This window comes from Oryzias latipes, chromosome 20 (assembly GCF_053564925.1).
Source record: "Oryzias latipes strain Hd-rR chromosome 20, Olatipes_Hd-rR_3.1".
In the NCBI taxonomy this organism is placed as follows: Eukaryota; Metazoa; Chordata; class Actinopteri; order Beloniformes; family Adrianichthyidae; genus Oryzias; species Oryzias latipes.
Window position 1 is genome coordinate 10,159,611 of NC_136256.1, and position 19,697 is coordinate 10,179,307.

Consider the following 19,697-nt stretch of genomic DNA (forward strand, 5'->3'; position numbering starts at 1 on the left):
CCTTTCAGGGTCATGGGGTTGTCAGAACCTGTCCCGGCTACTGCAAAGGTGGGGTATACCCTGGACACCCTGGGCTAACATAAAGAAGAGAAAAGAAGAAAAGAAAATGGCAGTTCACCCCTTCAGCATCACTTTAGAATTAACTAACACCAAAACCCTTGACAACATAGAGTGGGTCTGAACACAAAAACACAAATAATACAAAGTGCAACACAGACTACATATCAGGTGGAGATGTGCACCAAGCTGCAGGTTGCAACAAACCTCCCTTCTCATGGGCTGGAGGTTCACAAAGTGCTTTTAAAGGCTGCCCCGTCAGCTTGGGTCCAATGAGAGCCACACCCTTAGCAGCACCACACCTGACAGTACTAAACAGAGACAGACACACAAAGATCCACAAAAACACAGACGTTCCACTGTGATACAGAAAACGAAGCACAAAAAACAGAAGAGAAAGAAAAACAAAACTAAATGCAGCTATGTGCAGAAATGTAAATGTAGATGTGCAATTGGGGCTGCACGGTGGCGCAGTGGTCAGCGCTCTTGCCTCACAGCAAGAAGGGGCCCTCGGTTCAAGTCCTGGCTGGGGGACCTGAAATAGAACAATGGGGGGACCTTTCTGTGTGGAGTTTGCATGTTCTCCCCGTGAATGCGTGGGTTCTCTCCAGGGTCTCCGGCTTCCTCCCACCGTCCAAAAACATGCCTCATAGGTTAATTGGCAACTCTAAAACGCAGAAGATGAATGAATGTATGAAATGCGGCCACAACCGTAGAAATTACCATATTTAATCAACCCTAACCCTCCTTGAGAAAACTGGTGGCTTGTCTACAATGCACAAGGTATAATGGGACTGCAACGATAATAGCTGTTATCCACTAGAGATTTAAACAGCAGTAAGCTTCTATGAATTTGTCTATTGGATGCATGATGGTTGTCTACGTCAAAATAGCTATGATTTAGATATTTAATAGATACGTCTGTTTCCCTGACAGGTTTAGGAAAATATGTTCTATTCAATGCAATTATTAACTTTTTTTTATTAATAATCCTTAGAAAAAAAACACAGATCATAACAGCACCATCTTTTTTGAAAGAAAAAAAAACCCTTTCTTTCTGAAAATCAAAAATGGCTTTACTGCACAGCTTATCCATCAGTTGGTTATTTTATGTTGTTAAGGCTGGATGAATTGGCTCAGGTGAAGCGAGGAGGATAATTCTCAATGCTAATAGTTATCTGTTTTAATTTTGCCTTTTTTTTCCAATACCAAGAAGAAGTGCAATATCCTGGTATGTTTCACAATTTTATTTTTATAACTAATTCTGTTACACATGGTGGAAAAGTAATGTCTGACTTTCATTGGATCAAATTTAATAGATTTTTTTATTTATTATTACTTTTGTCAGATTCAGTTTATCTTCAACCATTGTGAGTTTTCACTATTTATTAAAAAAGCTTGCTCTTTCCTTACTGAAAGTCAAAGCACATTTAAACTTTTCTCAGAGAAAACATAATGATTTGTTTCCCTGTGCAGAAAAAAAACTCTTGTACAACAGGACACACTTGAGTTGCTCTACTTAAAGGCTTACCATCCCATAGGAAAAATCTGTTGCTCATATATTGCTTGATCTCGTCTCTTGAGATCAGTTTGAGCGTCTCATATTTGTATCATTCTGTGATCATTTGCTTCTGAACTCTTGCTCCTAAGGGTCCCTTAGGAGCAAGAGTTCAGCTATAATGAGAAAAGACATCACTGAGACAAATGAGGTTGATTTGAGACAACTGTTAGAGCAATAATTAAGAAGTGGGAGAGACGAACCTAAGACGCTCATGAGACAAATCTGAGAAGAATGAGTCCTAAAAGAGATCTCATCATTGTCTGTCTGATGTCTCTTTCATGTCTTAATCATTTCTCTTCAATGTCTTACCAAAGCCGTTAATGAGAATGATATTTGAGATATATTTGAGAAAGAAAAGAGAATTTAGATGTGAATCAACAGGTGATTAACCACCTCCTGCAGAACTTGAACAGGAAATTCAACCACTGCAGCAGATCTGTTGGAGCAGGAAAACAGCTAAAACATCCAGAACAGTGACCTTCAAGGACCAGGATGGGAGACCACTGATATACAGTAACAGTAAAAACAATACTAGAAATGTAAATGCTTTACAGTTTATTTGGGCAGCACCATCATCAGTACAGCATTTGAATTGTGGTAGCAGTATTAGACACTTTTTAAAATATTAAATGCATTAAGTACATAAACCGTGGCATACTCAATCTGGTTGACACGCTGGTCATGAATACTTCCAGATTTTAAACAACACACTGAAAAAAAAAAACATTATAAAAACATAAACATAAAAACATTCTCTGAAACTTGCAGACTATCAAATCCATGAACCAATTTGAGAACCAAATTAAGATTAAAAATAAGAAAAAAGATGGAAGAGAAACCAGTCCGCATACTGTAGATCATAGCAGTGGCCTTAGAACCTGCTCTGCCCTACATTTGCTGACAAAGGCTTTCTTGAGCTTGGCCTCTTCAATTTGTTCCCAACCAGGTAGAGTGGCACATCTTAGGACATAAGCTGTAAGACAAGAACATTAAAATCTGGCATGAGTAAATTGATAATAGACCGCACATAACAAACAAAGATAACACTTCAAGCTCGAAGCAAACTGTAGTTTTATAAAAGCAGCTGCATAATGCTACCATAAGATTACGTTTCTGTCATCCTTAAAAGCAGCCACACGTCGCTTGAGAGGACATCTGTTTCAGTTAAAAGAATTGAAATGCAGCATACTATGGGCATTAAATATTTAACAAATAAGGTTCAAAAATCTGTTTCATTTCATTTTTCATGATACAGTCCAGATCAAACATTTAAGAAATGATCAAGTCACATTTTGCATGGTTGGCTCTTAACAAGGGAAAAATAATACCCATGTCTTAATTGGGACGCTGAGGGCTGATCGTGTCAGACGGCAAACTGTGGAATAAGATATTTCAACGAATATATATTATGCTATGATTAAGAATTTTGTGGTCAATATTTTTTGGATTGTTCAGAATATTTCCATTAGTTTTTTAAATTAGAGCACTTTGGCTTAGGTCTTTGTTCTGTTTGAGACTGAAGAATTACCACTTAGAGGTACAAAGGTAAAGGTTGGAAAAAAGTCTGTTATACTTAGAAAACTTCATAAAGCCACCCTTTAAATTGTATTTTATTTCTTTTAATGTGACACAATCTTGCTATTTAAATCAAATTACCCCAAAATAAGGATTTTCAAAGCTAAATTTTAGGTTAGCCAGGGCTGCTCATTCCTGGTCCTTGGGATCCATCACCCTGACTGTTTTCCAGATCTCCAAGCCCTGCTAGCTGTTGATCAGCTCAATCAGATGTCTCCACATACTGACTGAATGAACACACCTGGTCCAGGTTATCAGCAGCAAGCAATTCAGGGAGAATTGGAAAACAGGCAGGCTGGTAGATCTCAAGGACCAGGGATGAGCAGCCCTGAGTTAGATTAATAAAAGATTAATTAGAATAATTAACTGCAGGTCATGATTAACTAACCACACCCAAAAATGAATCGCATGACAGCACTCATGAATATGTACCTTTGCAGAAACTCCAGGGTTGAAGCCAGCTCAGTTGGATAATGACTGTTAAAGCAGAAGTAGCTTCTGAACATCAGGCACAGTGCTGCAATGTTGTTGTGTACGATGGAGCGGTCCCAACTCAGCATGAACCTCCTTGGGGAAAAGCAAGACTGTCCTAAAGACAGAACAATGGATAAAGTAAACATGTCACTCATGTACAGTGTACAAAGACAAAACCTTTAGAATAATTTAACACTGGAAACTTTACTTACCACATACAATAACAGTTGGAGTCAACGGCACCTGCTGCATCTGGACCTCGTCTGCATCTTCTACAAGAACATGGCATCCTCCTCATTAAAGTAGCAGAGCAGAAGAAAGCGCATCTCTTTAACATCTCATCTCTTCTGAGCAGCCACTCTGCTCTCCCCGCATCATCTGCAGCCTTTTAGAGTTTGGAAAAACGTCTTGCTTTCATCATTTCTGCAAAAAGAGTGCAAACCATTTCCTTCCTTAGTCTTGGGCCAGGTCTCTTTCCCCTCTGCACAAATTCCTCAGAAAACTTACTCCATGGAATTTCAAAGCTGTCCTCCCAGTCAATGTATGTACAGTCCTCGGCTTCTGGAAGATGTGGATGACAAACTTCTCGGTGACTATAACAAAAGTGATGATGATTGTGTTGGTGAGGTCTCAACAGATGACGATGTGCTGTTCTCTGGCGTTTGGTCTGCAACAAAAAACAAACAAACAAACAGTATAAGTGTATTAAGTTTATACTGTACTGTCAGTGTGTTACCCATTCATATTCATATCCACTTCCGTGCATTACAAAAACTCATTTGTAATGTTTGACACTCACATTTCAATTTCCAGAGAGCAAGACGTTTCCGGGCTTGAACAGGTCTCAAAGCTGGCAGCAAGTCAGCCTCTTCTATGAATCGTAGATCCTCATACAACTCCATTTATTCCAATGGACTGCAAGTGTTCTTCCAGGATGTCTTTTGTGGCTCTGGTAGGACCTCCATAATGGCAGTGTGGAGGAACATGGGTTCTGATTCACTCATTTTCACGTGTATTTAGATCACCTTGAATCAGAGAGGGGAAAAAAACATCATGTACACACATTTTATACAGCACAAAGTAAGATCTGGAAAGGTTTTTAAATATGATTTATGATTCACTAAAATCCTCGTACATATCAGTGTTGACATTTGTTGGCTTAGCTACATCTGTGCTCTCTAAACATCTCCACCACTGACAGAGGGCTGAGAACATGTTTCCCTAATATGCATACTTAAATTTTCAGATTATGCTTTCTAGACATGTGAGCAGTTAATGATGACTTTACTTTAAACACATGTCCATAACCAGTTTCAAAAGATGACATGACAGGCCAAACGTCTGCAAGATGATCTTTTAAACAAGATAAAAGCTTATACAGCGTAAAAATTGAACATACAGTGAAACTGCACATTTTGAAGTTTGCAATAATGGAAATGGTCTGTGGTGTCGTCACACTGTGAATGGGATGAACCATGCAGACCCTTAACTTAATGAAGACAGAGCAAAATGTCTTCCAACAGTTACTTAGCACTCACGCGTTTGGAAAAATATCGAGGCTCATTCCTGTAAACTCTGCACTGCAAATAACTCTTCAATGTCTCTATTTTTTATTACAAAAAGCACAAGTAAACCTTTATAAAATGTAATAATTACTTATACAGCCAAAGCCACCGCGAGTAGCCCAGACGTCTGCATTACTGGCAGAGCTAGCTTAAACAGCTTTAGCATTCAACTGAGTTCAGAGTTGGAGGAAAGAAATCGCAAACTTACCGTGCAAACTTCAAAGATTTTATTTGAATCTTTTCCAGACAAGCAAAAAAAATGTTGGAGATTCATCCCACGGATTGTTAAAACGCAGAAAAAATACGACAAACGGTCGTCAAAAATCTCTCGTTCTCTGCACTTCTCCCGCTTGCAGATTCCGGCCCGTTGGTGACGTCAACCAATGAGTTTTCCCTCCCACCGTGATCAACCAATCAGAAATCTGTGTCAAGTGAGGCTGTGATACAGTTTAAAATTCAAATCGGGTTACTCCAGGCTTCTGTTTGTTCAATATGATGCAGACTAAAATCAAGAAAACAGAAAATATTTTCAGCTTGTTAGGCTGCATGAAGGGGGATTTTTAAAGACAAAGATAAAGTAACTCAAACTGAACCCCATAAATCTGTACCGTCCTAAAGTTGATTTATTTATTTGATTATTTTTATTTGTGTATTTTATTTGTTTCAAATGTAAGATCTATTTTTTGTTCACTTTAAGGTGATCCAAATATGATCCCAAATGTCCTTTATTTAGTTCAGACATCAATGTGTTAAATGTTTTATACCCACCAATATATAAGTGTGTGTATATGCACTTATGCGTGTATGCATGTGTGCCAGTGCATGCGTGTGTTTGTGTTTAACTAAACCTAGCACCATTAACCCAACATACATTCTTGTTCATTTATGTTTATCTAAGCAGTCAAAAAAAAGTTTATTAAATCGACACTGCAACGTTGTCTTGAAATTTCATGTTTTTTAAAAAGTTTCAAAAATATGTCTTTTGAGGACATGACCGTCTTAATGATTTAACTTTTTTTTCTTGAAATTGTAATTAAGTTATATAAATATGTAAGCAATAAACAACTGTTTTAAGTTGAACATAAATAAAATAAAAAATGTTATTTTCTCGAGATGAACTGTAATGGTGTCATCATAAGACTCATTTTAGGGCTCGTACTACTCTCATTTTTCTTTTTGCTGAGACAATAAAAAAATAGGCTAAAACAAGATCTAAATTATTGAGCAACGAAAGACAGAACCATTTATGTCTTTCACTGAGACGTAACTGAGATAGGGATTTGAAGTAAGGATATCAAATTGAGACATACTTGAGCGCAACATAATATGGCTCATTTTTCTCTCAATTGAGATCTGGAGAAGAGACAGTTGTGAGAGAATTTTGAGATCTCAAACAGTGCTCACTGTGAGACTTATTTCTCAGGAGAAATGTTTGAGAAGAATGAGAAAAGCAGTTTAGTCTCAAACAGTTCTCATTTATGTCTAGGAGACGTAAATGTGACAGAAACGAGATCTCATCTTCAGTTTTGCTTTGCTATGGGATAGTTTCCGTAAAATAAGGTGCACTTGAAAGCCTTATTTAAAAAAAAAAAAACAGTGCAATTTATAAGTCATAGCATCTTATAGATTAATTCTGGTTGTGCTGTCTGATGTCTATGTGAGGTCCATGGTGCTCTGTCTAAATGTTCACTTGGGTATTAGCCAAGCTAGCGTGGCTTACATGTAGCAGTGTCTGACTGTTTTTTTTTTTGTTTTGTTTTTTTTATTTGTAACTAACAAGGTTGGAAGTTAGCGTAGTCACAACAATGACTTTTTTTTAGCAGTATCAGTCTATTACTAACAAGTTTAACGAGTATTAACGAGTATAGTTTAATGAGTATTGTGAATACGGTATCGCCGCTAGCGCTAATGTTGATAATGTGTAGCATGTTAGAAAAAAGCTCTAAAATTACTGTGCACGCAGTTAATGAACTCTAACTTGTGTTTTGCTTATTTTGCCTTGTAGTTCAGTATGCCTTGATTTTATAACAAAAGGAAAATACACCATTAACTGACCACACGCTGTACATAATCCATTCTGCCATATAGCCCAAAAACTATGGTAAAATAATTTGACTGGGTTTATTTTTCAGGTTAAGACAAGTTATTTTCAATCAAATTATTAAACACATTGCACTATGTGGAATCTAAATTTTGTGAAAAAAGATAAATCTGATGAATGAATGGAACAATATACCCAATTTTCATTCAAGGCGCAATTGTCTTTCTGTGCAAACACCTTAAACAGCCACTTTGTTTGACGTGCCCAAAAGCGATGATACTTTATATATAACTATATGCGCTTTAACGAGACAACATTTTTACATGTGTTCTCTGGAAGTACTGCTTCAGGGGAAAATCCTGGCCTTTCTTGTCCTCGCTAAATGACTTCCTGAGGCGATTTTACTCAAACAGGGTAGCGCAGGTAATCTGTCCAGATTTGCAGAGTGGAATTTAACGTGCCAAACTGTATGACAGCACAAGGACAGGACAGCATTATTCTCGCCCGGAAAGTTTTGGAAGGAAAACAGAAAGAGGCTTCTGGAGCCCAGCTGTCAGGCATGCTGAGCCTCCTGCTGCCTGTGTGGTCTGTTAGCAGAGAAAAACCTGGCTTTGTCGACAGAGCAAATAACATTTTGTATATTTTATTTTTTCCTGTCAATGTTTTGCCTCTTTGGCTTTGTTCCTTCTCAGCACAGACGCAGTACACCAGGGAACGAAGCGTGGCTAATTGATGACGCAGGATTATTGAAGGCGCAGGATTCATTGCAAACACACACTCAACGAGGAAAGTTTTCTGACACTTGGAAACAAATCAATTATGAGTTCTTTTGTTTTGTTTGTAAATCATTATTGCTCTGTGCAGGAATGGCAATCATCTTATGTCTTTGCAGCTAAATGTACTGAAGCTGCTGCTCATTTCTGGGAAACTCCACTGTAAATAAACTTCCCAAAGAGCTGACGTCTATGGTTCCCTGCACTTCTTAGGCAGCACTAGCCACACAGTGTACAAGCTGAGGCGGTTTTGCGAAAATCCTGGCTGCTCCCACCCCCTGTTAAGCTTAGTAACAGTGTTCATTTTCAAAATGTTTGTTTTTTCTGTGGGCACCATGCAGAACGAAGACCAACATCAATTAGCAAAGTTCACCAGTTCCCAGTTGGTGTGCCTTTAAGGCAGAGGCTTTTCAGGAGCCCTTCATCTTTCCATGAATGGATTACAAGCTCCTGTGATCAGTGCATGTTTCACAAGCTAATGATTTGTTGTTCCTGATCATTCTAGGAACAATTGATAGAAGAGATGAGCAATTCTTTTAAAAGAAAAAAACAATGTATCCATGCCCACAGTTGCTTGGCCAGTCATTAAAAGCAAGCAGCTCAACCTGCCTCTGAGGAATCCAACTTGTGAAAAAAAGTTCATAGTTCATGGAATATGAAAAAAAACAAACCTGGAAACTGCACATGAAGTGTCAGTTAGTGGTATGAATTTGTTGAATCAGTTCAACAAAGTATATGCAATTAAGCTTTGTTTTTATACTGTAGGTTGGTGTCAGTGTGGAACTATTTCTACCAAAGCAGTAGAAAATGCTTTGATTTCTGAGTTCAGGGACCCCAACATTCCTCTGACAACATTTTTCTTTTAATATGTCCATTGTTGAGTGGTGTTCTTCTCTTCTGTGTTCAAAAGTAGGTGGTAGAGAATATGAGAAAGGGCTCAGGAGGACACACTTCTATATGAGCATATTTGGAATCAAATCAATTCTTATTTGAACAAAAGTAAAGGCAAACATCAAGGTACATGAAAGCTCTCCGTGTAAGCTTTCATCATTATGCGACTCATGTTATACACATTTTGAAGTTAGAACTGTGCTCATGAGTAACACTGTCAGTTCAGTTGCTGTCTTGTTTTTGTGCTTAATCAAGTCTACAAACATTGATCTCTGTGTTTTAAATTTATTGGTAATAGAAAAAACAACAACTGTTATTTGCAACTCACTTTTTAAACCCTTTTTTTACCTTCTTTTCTATAATATACCTCTTGTTAATGTTTAACTATTCTTTTAATAATCCTTGTTGTTTTTTAGGATTTTTTATCGACTAAAGGACATGTCACACAGCCGCTACGTACATTTTGCGAAATTGCATGGGTGAAAATTGGTAATACGTGGATATACACAAAAAAATTGTGGTCTTTATGTGAGATTTTTACAGATATATCACAAATGAACCGCGTTAAAACCACGGAAAAAGTGCAAATAAACCACGCAAAGAACACAATCAACTTAGAACATGAACCACGCGTAATTATTATGCAGTTTAGCATTCATTTGTGCGTCAATTACGTAATTTTGAACGTGATATGTGCACTGTATATGCGATATAAACGTTGCACGCACAATTGCGTAAGACTTACATAAGTGCGTATAAAATCTGTTAAATACGCATAAACTGCATAATTAATTTTGAACTCAAAGCCAAATTCTTGTAAAGACCTGAAACCCTTGATAGACATCCGCGCACATTGACTAATGACAAATGCAAGAATCCCTTATGAATTACGTATTACATGCATGTATCATAAAAGACAGGAACTCATATGTGAAAAATGAGGAAAATGTAAGTCGTTGCTGGGTGACATGGCCTTAATTGACTAATTTATTGACTGTCTATCTATCCATCTATCAATCCATCCATACATATAGATACACTATATTACTAAAAGTACTTGCTAACCCATCCAAATGATCAGAACCAGGTGTCCTAATCAGTTGGCCTGGCCACAGGTGTATAAAATCAAGCACTCAGGCATGCAGACAGTTTTTACAAACATTTGTGAAAGAATGGGCCGGTCTCAGGAGCTCAGTGAACTCCAGCGTGGAACTGTCATAGGATGCCACCTGTGCAACAAATACAGTGGTGAAACTTCTAAATATACCACAGTCAACTGTCAACTCCATCAGAACAAAATGAAAAAGTTTTGGAACAACAACAACTCAGCCATGAAGTGGTAGGCCACGTAAACTGATGGAGATTGGGTCAGTGGGTGCTGAAAAGCATAGTGCAAAGATGCTGCAGACTTTTTGCACAGTCAATTGCTACAGAGCTCCAAACTTTATGTGATCTTCAGGCCAGCCAAAGTACAATACACAGAGAGCTTCATGGAATGAGTTTCCATGGCTGAGCAGCTGCATCCAAGCCACACATCTCCAAGTGCAATGCAAAGCATCGGATGCTTCTCATTTTGGCAATCTGATCTGGGTTTGGAGGTTGCCAGGAGGATGGTACATTTTGGACTGCATTGTGCCGAGTGTGAAATTTGGTGGTGGAGGAGGAATTATAGTGTGGGGTTGTTTTTCAGGACTTGGGCTTGGCCCATTAGTTCCAGTGAAAGGAACTCTGAATGCTTCAGGATACCAAATCATTTTGGACAAGTCCATGCTCCCAACCTTGTGGAAACAGTTTGGAGCAGGCCCCTTTCTCTTCCAACATGACTGTGTACCAGTGCACAAAGCAAAGGTCCATGAAGACATGGATGACAGAGTCTGGTGTGGATGAACTTGACTGGTCTGTACAGAGTCCTGACCTGAACCCGATAGAACACCTTTGGGATGAATTTGAGCGGAAACTGAGAGCCAGGTCTTCTAAACCAACATCAGTGAGTTACATCACCAATGCGCTTCTGGAAGAATGGTCAAAAATTCCTATAATCACACTCCTCAACCTTGTGGACAGTTGAGTTGAAGCTTTAACAACCGCAAAAGGTGGATCGACATCATATTGAACTCTAAGGGTTAGAAATGGAATGGCACTTCAGTTCATATGTAAGTCAAGGCAAGTGAGCCAATATTTTTGATAAGATAAGATAGATAGGTAAGTAAATCCCTAATTACAAAATTAATTATAAAACATTGGCATCAAAGTAAATTACCAAATTTAAACAGATTTCACAATTTAAGGAGCAAACTAGTGACTTTCAGGTGGTTTATATAACAGTTTGCATATTTTTAGAACTTCATGACAAAAAGAGAAATGCATTTTCTCTCAGACTAAGGTAGAAGGGGGCAGAAAATGAGCATGTTTTCAAGCTCTTGGAGAGACTTCAGCTGTGAGGTCAGTGTGGCTAACAAGATTAGCACACCTGACTTCAGCTGCAGTTGAGCATTAATATTGTTGTGACATCCTGCATAAAAGATCTGACCAGGAATTCAAAAAAGTCAAGGTGGACTGTCCAAGCCAGTTAGAAAAGTATCTATAAAGGCTCTTGAGCAATGTGCACCGATTTGGCTAAAACCAGATGTTGAAATATTTTAATAGAATGTGCACGAGCAGCATACAAATCTGGAGCTTACTCCTATCATCTGTATGTTTTTTAGAAACCAATAAAACTTGTATTAAGCTTCAGCTCAATCCTGTTTCTATTTATTTTACCTACTAGTTTGCTACAAAATTTTAACATTAAGCTGGAAAAACTACGACAGAACAAGTGTATTTTTTTAAAAACTAAAAGTTTAATTTATTTGTGTGACTCTGAAGGCTGACCCTACCATTCAGATAAAGTAAAAAGTAAAAAATAAATGTAAACAAACATGCCTGTAAAGTCACAATCCACCCAATAATCTGTCAATCATTTTGGAAATGTTGAAACAAATTGCAGCCGTATTTCAAAATTATCAAGCCATCATTACTTTTGAATTCATTTTGGTAAAGTAAAAGAAACAAATGATGTCACAATGGAATTTTGCAGAAAATGAAAACAGTAAATACATCAGAAAAATGTCCAAGTAAAACATTTAATTTAAAAAGCATTGGAATAACAAAGGTTAATATCTTCACAAATCCTTTTTCTGATCGATTAACTGAAATCAACTGAAAAAGATAAAACGTTTTAAGTCATTTTTTTCTAAATTTTATGTTGTCCATGCTATGTTGCGGTTCCAAGTTCACCGTTTCACTGATTTTTTTTAGTGCAATTCTACATGCCAATTTGTTTGTTTACAGAGCACTGCTCTGGGTACTGATTGGCTGTTGACCTTGTCAATCAATCTCTCCCGTGCCCTCTGGACCGAACACGTTCAGCTCACTAAATCTCTCTAAATTTTCTTTTGAGAGCATATTCTTTGGCATCATCTTTTAATGATGGTCATTTGTGTGACATCCTTCATGAACATTATGATCTGATGCAATATGTAGGAAACTCTGTTAAACTAGAGAAACAACACAACAGAAACATCTCATGACATAATATGAAAGGTTAAAGCTTTGCTTTGGATGGTTTTGCATGGTATCTTGACAAAATCAAAAGAAAGATGCTAAATTCGCCATCCCAAAACTCCAACCATCATTTTAAAAAGGATGAAAGACAAAAACCTAGAGGCATCAATGTCAAAACAAGGATAAAAATATCAGCAAAGCATAAAACCATGATTGTTAAAGAAGACTCATCTATCTGTTCACCTTTTAAACCAACTTAATCCTTATAGGGGGCATTAAGTTGCTGGATTCTATCCCAGCCATTGTTTGGCAAAGGTTATGGCATACCCTGGGCAGGTTGCTAGTCTGTTCCAGGAACTCACACATTCACACTTAAAGAAGACCCAACACATCAAAATATTTTGAAAGGTTTTGAAATTAAATAAAATAAAAGACTTCCGTTGGGGAGTACTGCCACAGTATTTGTAATACAGAGCCGTTTTCATCTTTAACCTTTTCACAATAGTGAAGTCGCCAGTAACACCTGAATAACACATGCTCTTTGACATGACACAACTCTTCAACTGTTTATGAAAACATGAATCAGCTGATTCTTATGTAGAAAACATGTAGTGTTGCATAACAGCACACAGCTGCTTTTCTTTGCGTCAGAATCAGCTAATGTAAGTTGTTTGCATGAACACTTGCCCACTGTAAAGTACTGCATATCAGCGCAAAGCTGCTTTTGAATCAGCTGGAATTACGTTGACTGTGTCAATGGTTGAAGAGACACAGTTGGTGAAAGATTGTCAACACTGGAGTTATAGCTCTGGTGTAAAACGGTTAAATCTTGTTTAGACTACTGCAATTCTCTTTCAACTTGTTTTAACAAAAAGTCTCTCAAACATCTCAGATTGGTCCAAAACTATTCAACAAGGCTATTAACTGGAACCAATAAGCGCACTCATGCCACCCTTCTGCTTTTAATGCTACATTGGCTTCCTATTACATTTAGAATAGATTTTATGATTTAGTTTTTAGAGTCTTTTATGGACAAACCCTTAAGTCTAACCTCTAAACTCCCTATAAACACCATCACGGTCCTTGAGGTCTACTGATAAGAATCTTTTATGTGTTCCAAAAACTCTTTTTAATACTAGGGGAGACCTCGCCTTTCAGGCAGTCGCTGGGTTCTCCAGGTGGAAGGATGGAAACAATGGACTCTTCCTTTTGCACAGCAGCAATAAACGCTGTGACCAGGTCCTGTTTTTTTCAGATGCGACGTCTTGCTAGGATTAAGTCTTTTATGTCAAAAACCAACCTTGAAATTGTCATCCATGACTTTGTGTTGTCCTGACTAAATTATTGCAGTTCTTTATATGCTGGCTTACCCAAGGCATCCATAGCCATGCTGCAGCTGGTCCAAAATGCAGCAGCCAGATTTATTTGTAGGGCAAAGAAGTTTGAAGTTTGTTTTTTATTACAAATTCTAGTCCTTACTTTTTAGTACCTGGCAGGTATAGCACCTTCTTACCTCTCCAGTCTGCTTTTAAGATATTCCCCCTTAAAGTGCTTCTGTTCCACCGACCAGCCTGTGTTAATGGCTCCCAGAACAAAATGTATGTTTCTGGGGTGCGTTTGTGTGACGGTGTAGAACCGTCAGCTGCCGCTGCAGGCGCACACGCTCGCACACACACACACGTGCGCATTGACGCGCACGCACGGACCCGGTAACACGTCACCTACATCAACTTACCCTTTTCGTTCCGTCCCTATCCCTCTGCAGGTAGCCCTGAGTGCACGCTGGGTTGCCGACTCACCATCCCCATGCATACATTAACACGAAGCACACACGACGCCAACATTAGCGTCTGTTTACCCGAAAGTAACCCAGAAGTGGTCATTTGACACACCGGGTCATGTGACGCATCGGTCACTGTTTCCCTTTCGGCTTTTCCCATCAGGGGTCGCCACAGCGACCGAGTCGCATGGTAAACTTGGCAATGTTTTACGCCGGATGCCCTTCCTGACGCAACCCTCTCAAAGCAACCAGGCTTGGGACCGGCACAGAAGTAGAGAAGGGAACAGGGAGCAGCCCGGAGTCGAACCCTGGTTTCCCAGACGGAAGGCGCCGCAAACCAGCACGAGCTAAACCGGCTCCTTGTGACGCATCGGTCACTATTTGTATTTATTTTTACTGATGATTATTGTTATTTCCCTCTACACGACACAGAATGTTTCTTTGAATGAAACTGTTTATTTCTGTTTTTGAACAATGTCAACACTTCTCCCTATTTTTCCTTTGGACTGATGGAGAGCAACGCCCAGGAGGAGGGGGGGCTTACCATTTAAAAGAGAACCAGTTACAGCTGTCAGTGTGGGAGTCTGAGTGGAGAAGTTGGAGAGTCTGAGAGGAGAATTTGAAGTGTCGGAGTGGAGAAGTCTTTGTTGGTCAGCCTTTGTGGAGCAATTGGTGTGCTCTATTCTTGTAATAAAACAAGGATACTTTCACCTTGGCGCCTCTGCCCAATTATTCCCTGACGGGACCCAAGACAGTTGGTGTCAGAAGTGGGATAAGCAGATGGCTGGCCGCAAAAAGGTGAGACACAGAGGTCTGCTTTCCCAGAAGGAGGAGATGGAACCAACATCAGACACAGGCCGTCAATCATCCAATTCATCCTCGGAGGAAGAGGTGGTGGATCCTGGTGCCTCCGGTGGCTCTCCAGGCCTGACCAAAGGCCCAGAAGGTGACTTGGCGGCCATAATGACGGACTTCCTCCAGGTACAGCAGCAGCGGGAAGACAGATTCATCGCTGCACTCCAGGGTTTGGAAGCCTCTTTTTCCAGGGCAGAGCACCGTTCTGGTCGGCGGCGGAACACCAGCCCCCAAGCCGCTGGACCAAGCTCAGCCGCAGAGGACTCCAGTTGGTCAGATCAACCACAGAGCAGAGTAAGTCTACAGCCACCTGATTGGAGACCTTACATGGAGCCAAAGGTCCCTCCATATCAGACAGGTGAGGACATTGAAAATTACCTGCTACGTTTTGAACGGATTGCCAGGACGTGGAGATGGCCAGAGACTGAGTGGGCCTGTCGCCTGGTGCCACTGCTGTCCGGAAAGGCGTTGGAGGCCTACACGGCGATGGACGAGCAGCAAGCCCACATCTACAAGGACCTGAAAGACGCACTCCTGGTAAAATTTGACATCTCGCCAGAGACTTACCGTCAGCAGTTCCGGTCTACTGTGGTGCCATCTGGGGAGAATCCGACTGAGACATACCACCGCCTGTAGGGCCTGTACCGTCGCTGGATCCGCCCAGAGCAACACAGCAAGGAGCAGATAGGGGAGATCGTCATCCTGGACCAGCTGCTGCGTGTGCTTCCCGCGGACGTGAGGACGTGGGTGAAGGAGCACGAACCGGAGGATGGCCTCACTGCTGCCCGGGTTGCGCTGCAGTACGTCAACGCTCGACGAGGGGCGTCTACACGGCTGTCGGGTGGGGATCAGCGTCATCCCATTTAAACCGCTCCACTGAGACCTGCACGGAGAGACTTCATTCAGGCAATGCAAGGTACCAACCCAGCACCTAACCAGCGAGCGGCGGGTAAGGACCTTGTGTGTTTCTATTGCCAGCAGATTGGTCACAAAGCCTCCGCATGTCCAATCCGCAAGACTAAATTCACAGGTGCTTGCTACGCACCCAGGCCAGAGACTGTCACAGGAGCAGGGCCTGTGTACATGGACAAAGACACTTTCCAGCCACTTAAACAGGTGACTGTGAACGGACAGCAGGTTACTGCTATGTTGGACACAGGCAGTTTTTTTTCTCTGGTCAAACAGAGTTTAATCCCTTTTGGTGGACTTGATTACAGCAGGCAAACAAGTGTTGTGTGTGTTCATGGCGACAAACATTTGTACCCAAAACGGATGTAACAGTGACCATAAATGAACAATCATATCTTTTGATTGTTCGGGTGGTAGAAAACCTACCTGTTGATTTAATTCTGGGGTGTGATTTACCTATGTTGGGGGACTTATTAACTGAAACAGCTACTCAAACAGCTAAAGCTAATGATGAGCTAGCTGTTAGTGTTTCAGCACCCGTGCTAACTAGAGCTCAGGCTAAAGCAGGGATGCAAAGTCTTCCGCATTTGGATGACAATTTCTTTGATGGAGGCAAAGAAATGCCCAGAAAGTCACGTCGTCAAAGACGGTTTGAGAAAAGACTTAAGTTGCCGGATCCTGAGATCGCAACAACAGCAGAAACATTTGACATACCAGCTGACATTTCAACTTTGCAGAAAGAAGACCAAACTTTAAAACCGTTATTTGCCAAGGTGACAACAGAGAGTGACAAATGTTTGGGAAATGTGCGGTTTATTGTTGTTGATGATGTTCTGTATACAGCTGAAGGTGAACACCTACGGTTAGTTCTTCCAACCATCTGCAGGCCACTCGTCATGCAATTAGCGCACACACTCCCATGGGCGGGTCACCTGGGTCGTCACAAAACATATCTGCGGGTTAGTTCACGTTTTTTCTGGCCATCAATGTACACTGACATTCAGACATACTGTGCAACATGTCCTACCTGCCAGAAAACTGCAATAACACACAAGTCTGACAGAGCATTACTACACCCACTTCCTATAATTTCCACTCCATTCAGGAGAATAGCAATGGACATTGTTGGACCTTTACCTAAGAGCAGTAGCGGTCACGAATACATCCTGGTGGTCTGTGATTGTGCTACACGGTTCCCAGAAGCTTTTCCCCTGCGCACCATTACAGCTCCTGCAGTCATGAGAGCTTTAATTCAGTTTTTCTCCAGAGTAGGAATACCGGATGAAATTCTGACAGACCAAGGTACCAACTTCACCTCTCGGTTGATGAAACTGTTCCAACAGCAGCTTGGCATCACTGCCATCAAGGCGACACCGTACCACCCACAGACCAATGGCTTGGTGGAATGTTTCAACCAGACCCTGAAGAGGATGCTGCAGAAGTTCGTGAGTGACACAGGGAAGGACTGGGATCGTTGGCTACCATTCATGTTGTTTGCTTACAGGGAAGTCCCACAAGCTTCAACAGGCTTCTCACCATGCGAACTCCTCTATGGCTGGGATGTCCAAGGCCCACTGGATCTCCTCAAGAAGAGCTGGGAGGCCAAATCCACAAAGACCTCAGAAAGGGGTGTCATCCAGTTTGTCCTGGAGATGAGAGAACGGTTGGCAAAGTACAGGGAAGACGCAGAAGTCAACCAACGAGAGGCCCAAAGGAGTCGGAAGACGTGGTACGACCAGCAGGCCCGTCATCGTGAACTCCAACCAGGTCAGAGGGTTCTGCTGCTTCTCCCCTCTTCTACCAGCAAACTACTGGCAAAGTGGTAAGGGCCATACACCATTCTCCACAGGATGGGACCTGTCACCTATGAGGTGCACCATCCTGACAAAAAGAAAGAAAAGCAGACATACCATGTGAATCTACTTAAAGAGTGGAAGGAAGGTGCTAACCATCCAACATAGAAGTCTTTGCTAGTCAGAGCTGTGAAGGCTGAGGAAGACTTGGACTCTGATCTGGGAGCACTGACCCACTCAACCCCTCCGTCTCTGTCACATTTACCCCCTGAACGGACTACACAGATAATGGACTTATTTCATGAAACACCATCTCTTTTTTCTGCACAGCCAGGAAGAACTACACTCATTAGCCATTCCATACGGCTCAAAGATGTGGTACCCGATAAGGCAACGGCCTTATCGGGTACCACAGAAGTTGGTGGGAAGGCTAAACGATGAGGTGAGGAAGATGCTGGAGCTAGGTGTCATCGAGCCGTCCAACTCAGAGTGGTGCAGTCCGGTGGTGATCGTTCCCAAAAAAGACGACTCACTGCGGATATGCATCGACTTCAGGAAACTGAACGAATTTCCGGAATTCAACGCATATCCAATGCCGAGGATTGAAGACCTGCTGGAGAAAATCGGGGCTGCTAATTTCATCACCACTCTTGACCTATGCAAGGGTTACTGGCAAGTACCTCTCAGCAACACCTGTCGACCGTACACTGCGTTCAAAACACCTGCTGGACTGTTTCAGTTTACAGTTATGCCTTTTGGTCTGCATGGAGCACCCGCCACGTTCCAAGGGCTGATGGACAGGGTGCTGCAGGGATGTGACCACTGTAGTGCAGCCTATTTGGATGATGTGGTGATCTACAGTCACACCTGGGAGCAACACCTGGATCACCTGCGTCTGGTCCTGAGGAAACTACAAAATGCAGGCCTGACCTTAAACGTGAGCAAGTGTGAGTGGGCCCGGAAGGAAACCCGTTACCTGGGGTACCTGTTGGGAGTTGGTGAGGTGCGTCCGCAGGTGGATAAAATTGAAGCTATCCGCAACTGCCCTCGACCACGCACCAAAAAAGAGGTACACTCCTTCCTGGGGTTAGCTGGATGGTACCGGCGGTTTGTCCATCTACTACTATCTACTACTGTGTAGTAGTAGTATCTACTACTACTATCCATCTACTACTAGGCCTTTGTTGGTCAGCCTGTGTGGCGCAATTGGTGTGCTCTATTCTTGTAATAAAACAAGGATACTTTCACCTTGGCGCCTCTGCCCAATTATTCCCTGACGGGACCCCCGACAGTTTGCTGTGTTGGCTCCTAAACTATGGAATCAGTTTCCACCGGCAATTACAGAGGTCATGCTCTTGGAGAGTTTTAAAAAAAGAATTGTTCCCCCATTTTAGCGTTTTAGCATCAGCCTAGCCCTAGTTTTAATCTCTTTTAAATGTATTTTATGCTTTTTCTTCTTCTATTTACGTCTTTACAATGTTTTAATTATTTTTTATGCTTTTTATTTTATTCTATGTATCTATGATGTTTAATTTGGTTTTATGCGTATGTTGTATGTCTTGTATGTTTTGTTCTCCATGTGTACAGCCCTTTGGGTCTCCTTGGCTGGTGGTGGAAGGTGCTTTACAAATAAATAAATGATGACGATGATGATGAATTGGTTTGAAAAGTAAAAAGTAAGTAAAAAGTTGTTTATGTCAGAGAAAATAATACTTTGTGTTTCTGAAAAAGTGTGTTAAATATTTTTCAGAGTGCCTGAACACCATTTAACTCATGAGTGTCACAGCCATCAAGGGACACAGTTGATGGCTAAAGGGTGTGTTCAGGTAGGTGGAACATGAGAATGGCACTTCTTTCTAGGTACATGCTTTCCTTTTATC

The 19,697-nt window shown here is 41.1% G+C and overlaps 2 long non-coding RNA genes across 3 annotated transcripts in view; both read right to left on the reverse strand.

The window, feature by feature from the left end:
- The window catches only part of LOC111946675 (uncharacterized), an 86,473-nt gene extending 80,193 nt beyond the window's left edge, over positions 1-6,280 (reverse strand). The window contains exons 1-6 of one of the 2 annotated variants that reach the window (XR_002872407.2): positions 5,441-6,280; positions 4,467-4,692; positions 4,175-4,334; positions 3,880-4,090; positions 3,626-3,782; positions 2,082-2,591 (exon numbers count right to left, since the gene is read on the reverse strand). This is a non-coding gene — a long non-coding RNA (uncharacterized LOC111946675). Of the gene's footprint in view, positions 1-2,081; positions 2,592-3,210; positions 3,522-3,625; positions 3,783-3,879; positions 4,091-4,174; positions 4,335-4,466; positions 4,693-5,440 lie in introns of those variants that run through there. The other variant, XR_002872408.2, reaches the window with a different exon arrangement.
- Positions 6,281-16,600: 10,320 nt separating this feature from the next.
- LOC144988227 (uncharacterized) lies at positions 16,601-18,941 on the reverse strand. The gene is made up of 3 exons (XR_013652068.1): positions 17,761-18,941; positions 17,340-17,670; positions 16,601-17,254 (listed from the first exon to the last, which is right to left on the reverse strand). It is a non-coding gene; the product is annotated as an uncharacterized LOC144988227 (long non-coding RNA).
- Between the last annotated feature and the right edge of the window lie 756 nt (positions 18,942-19,697).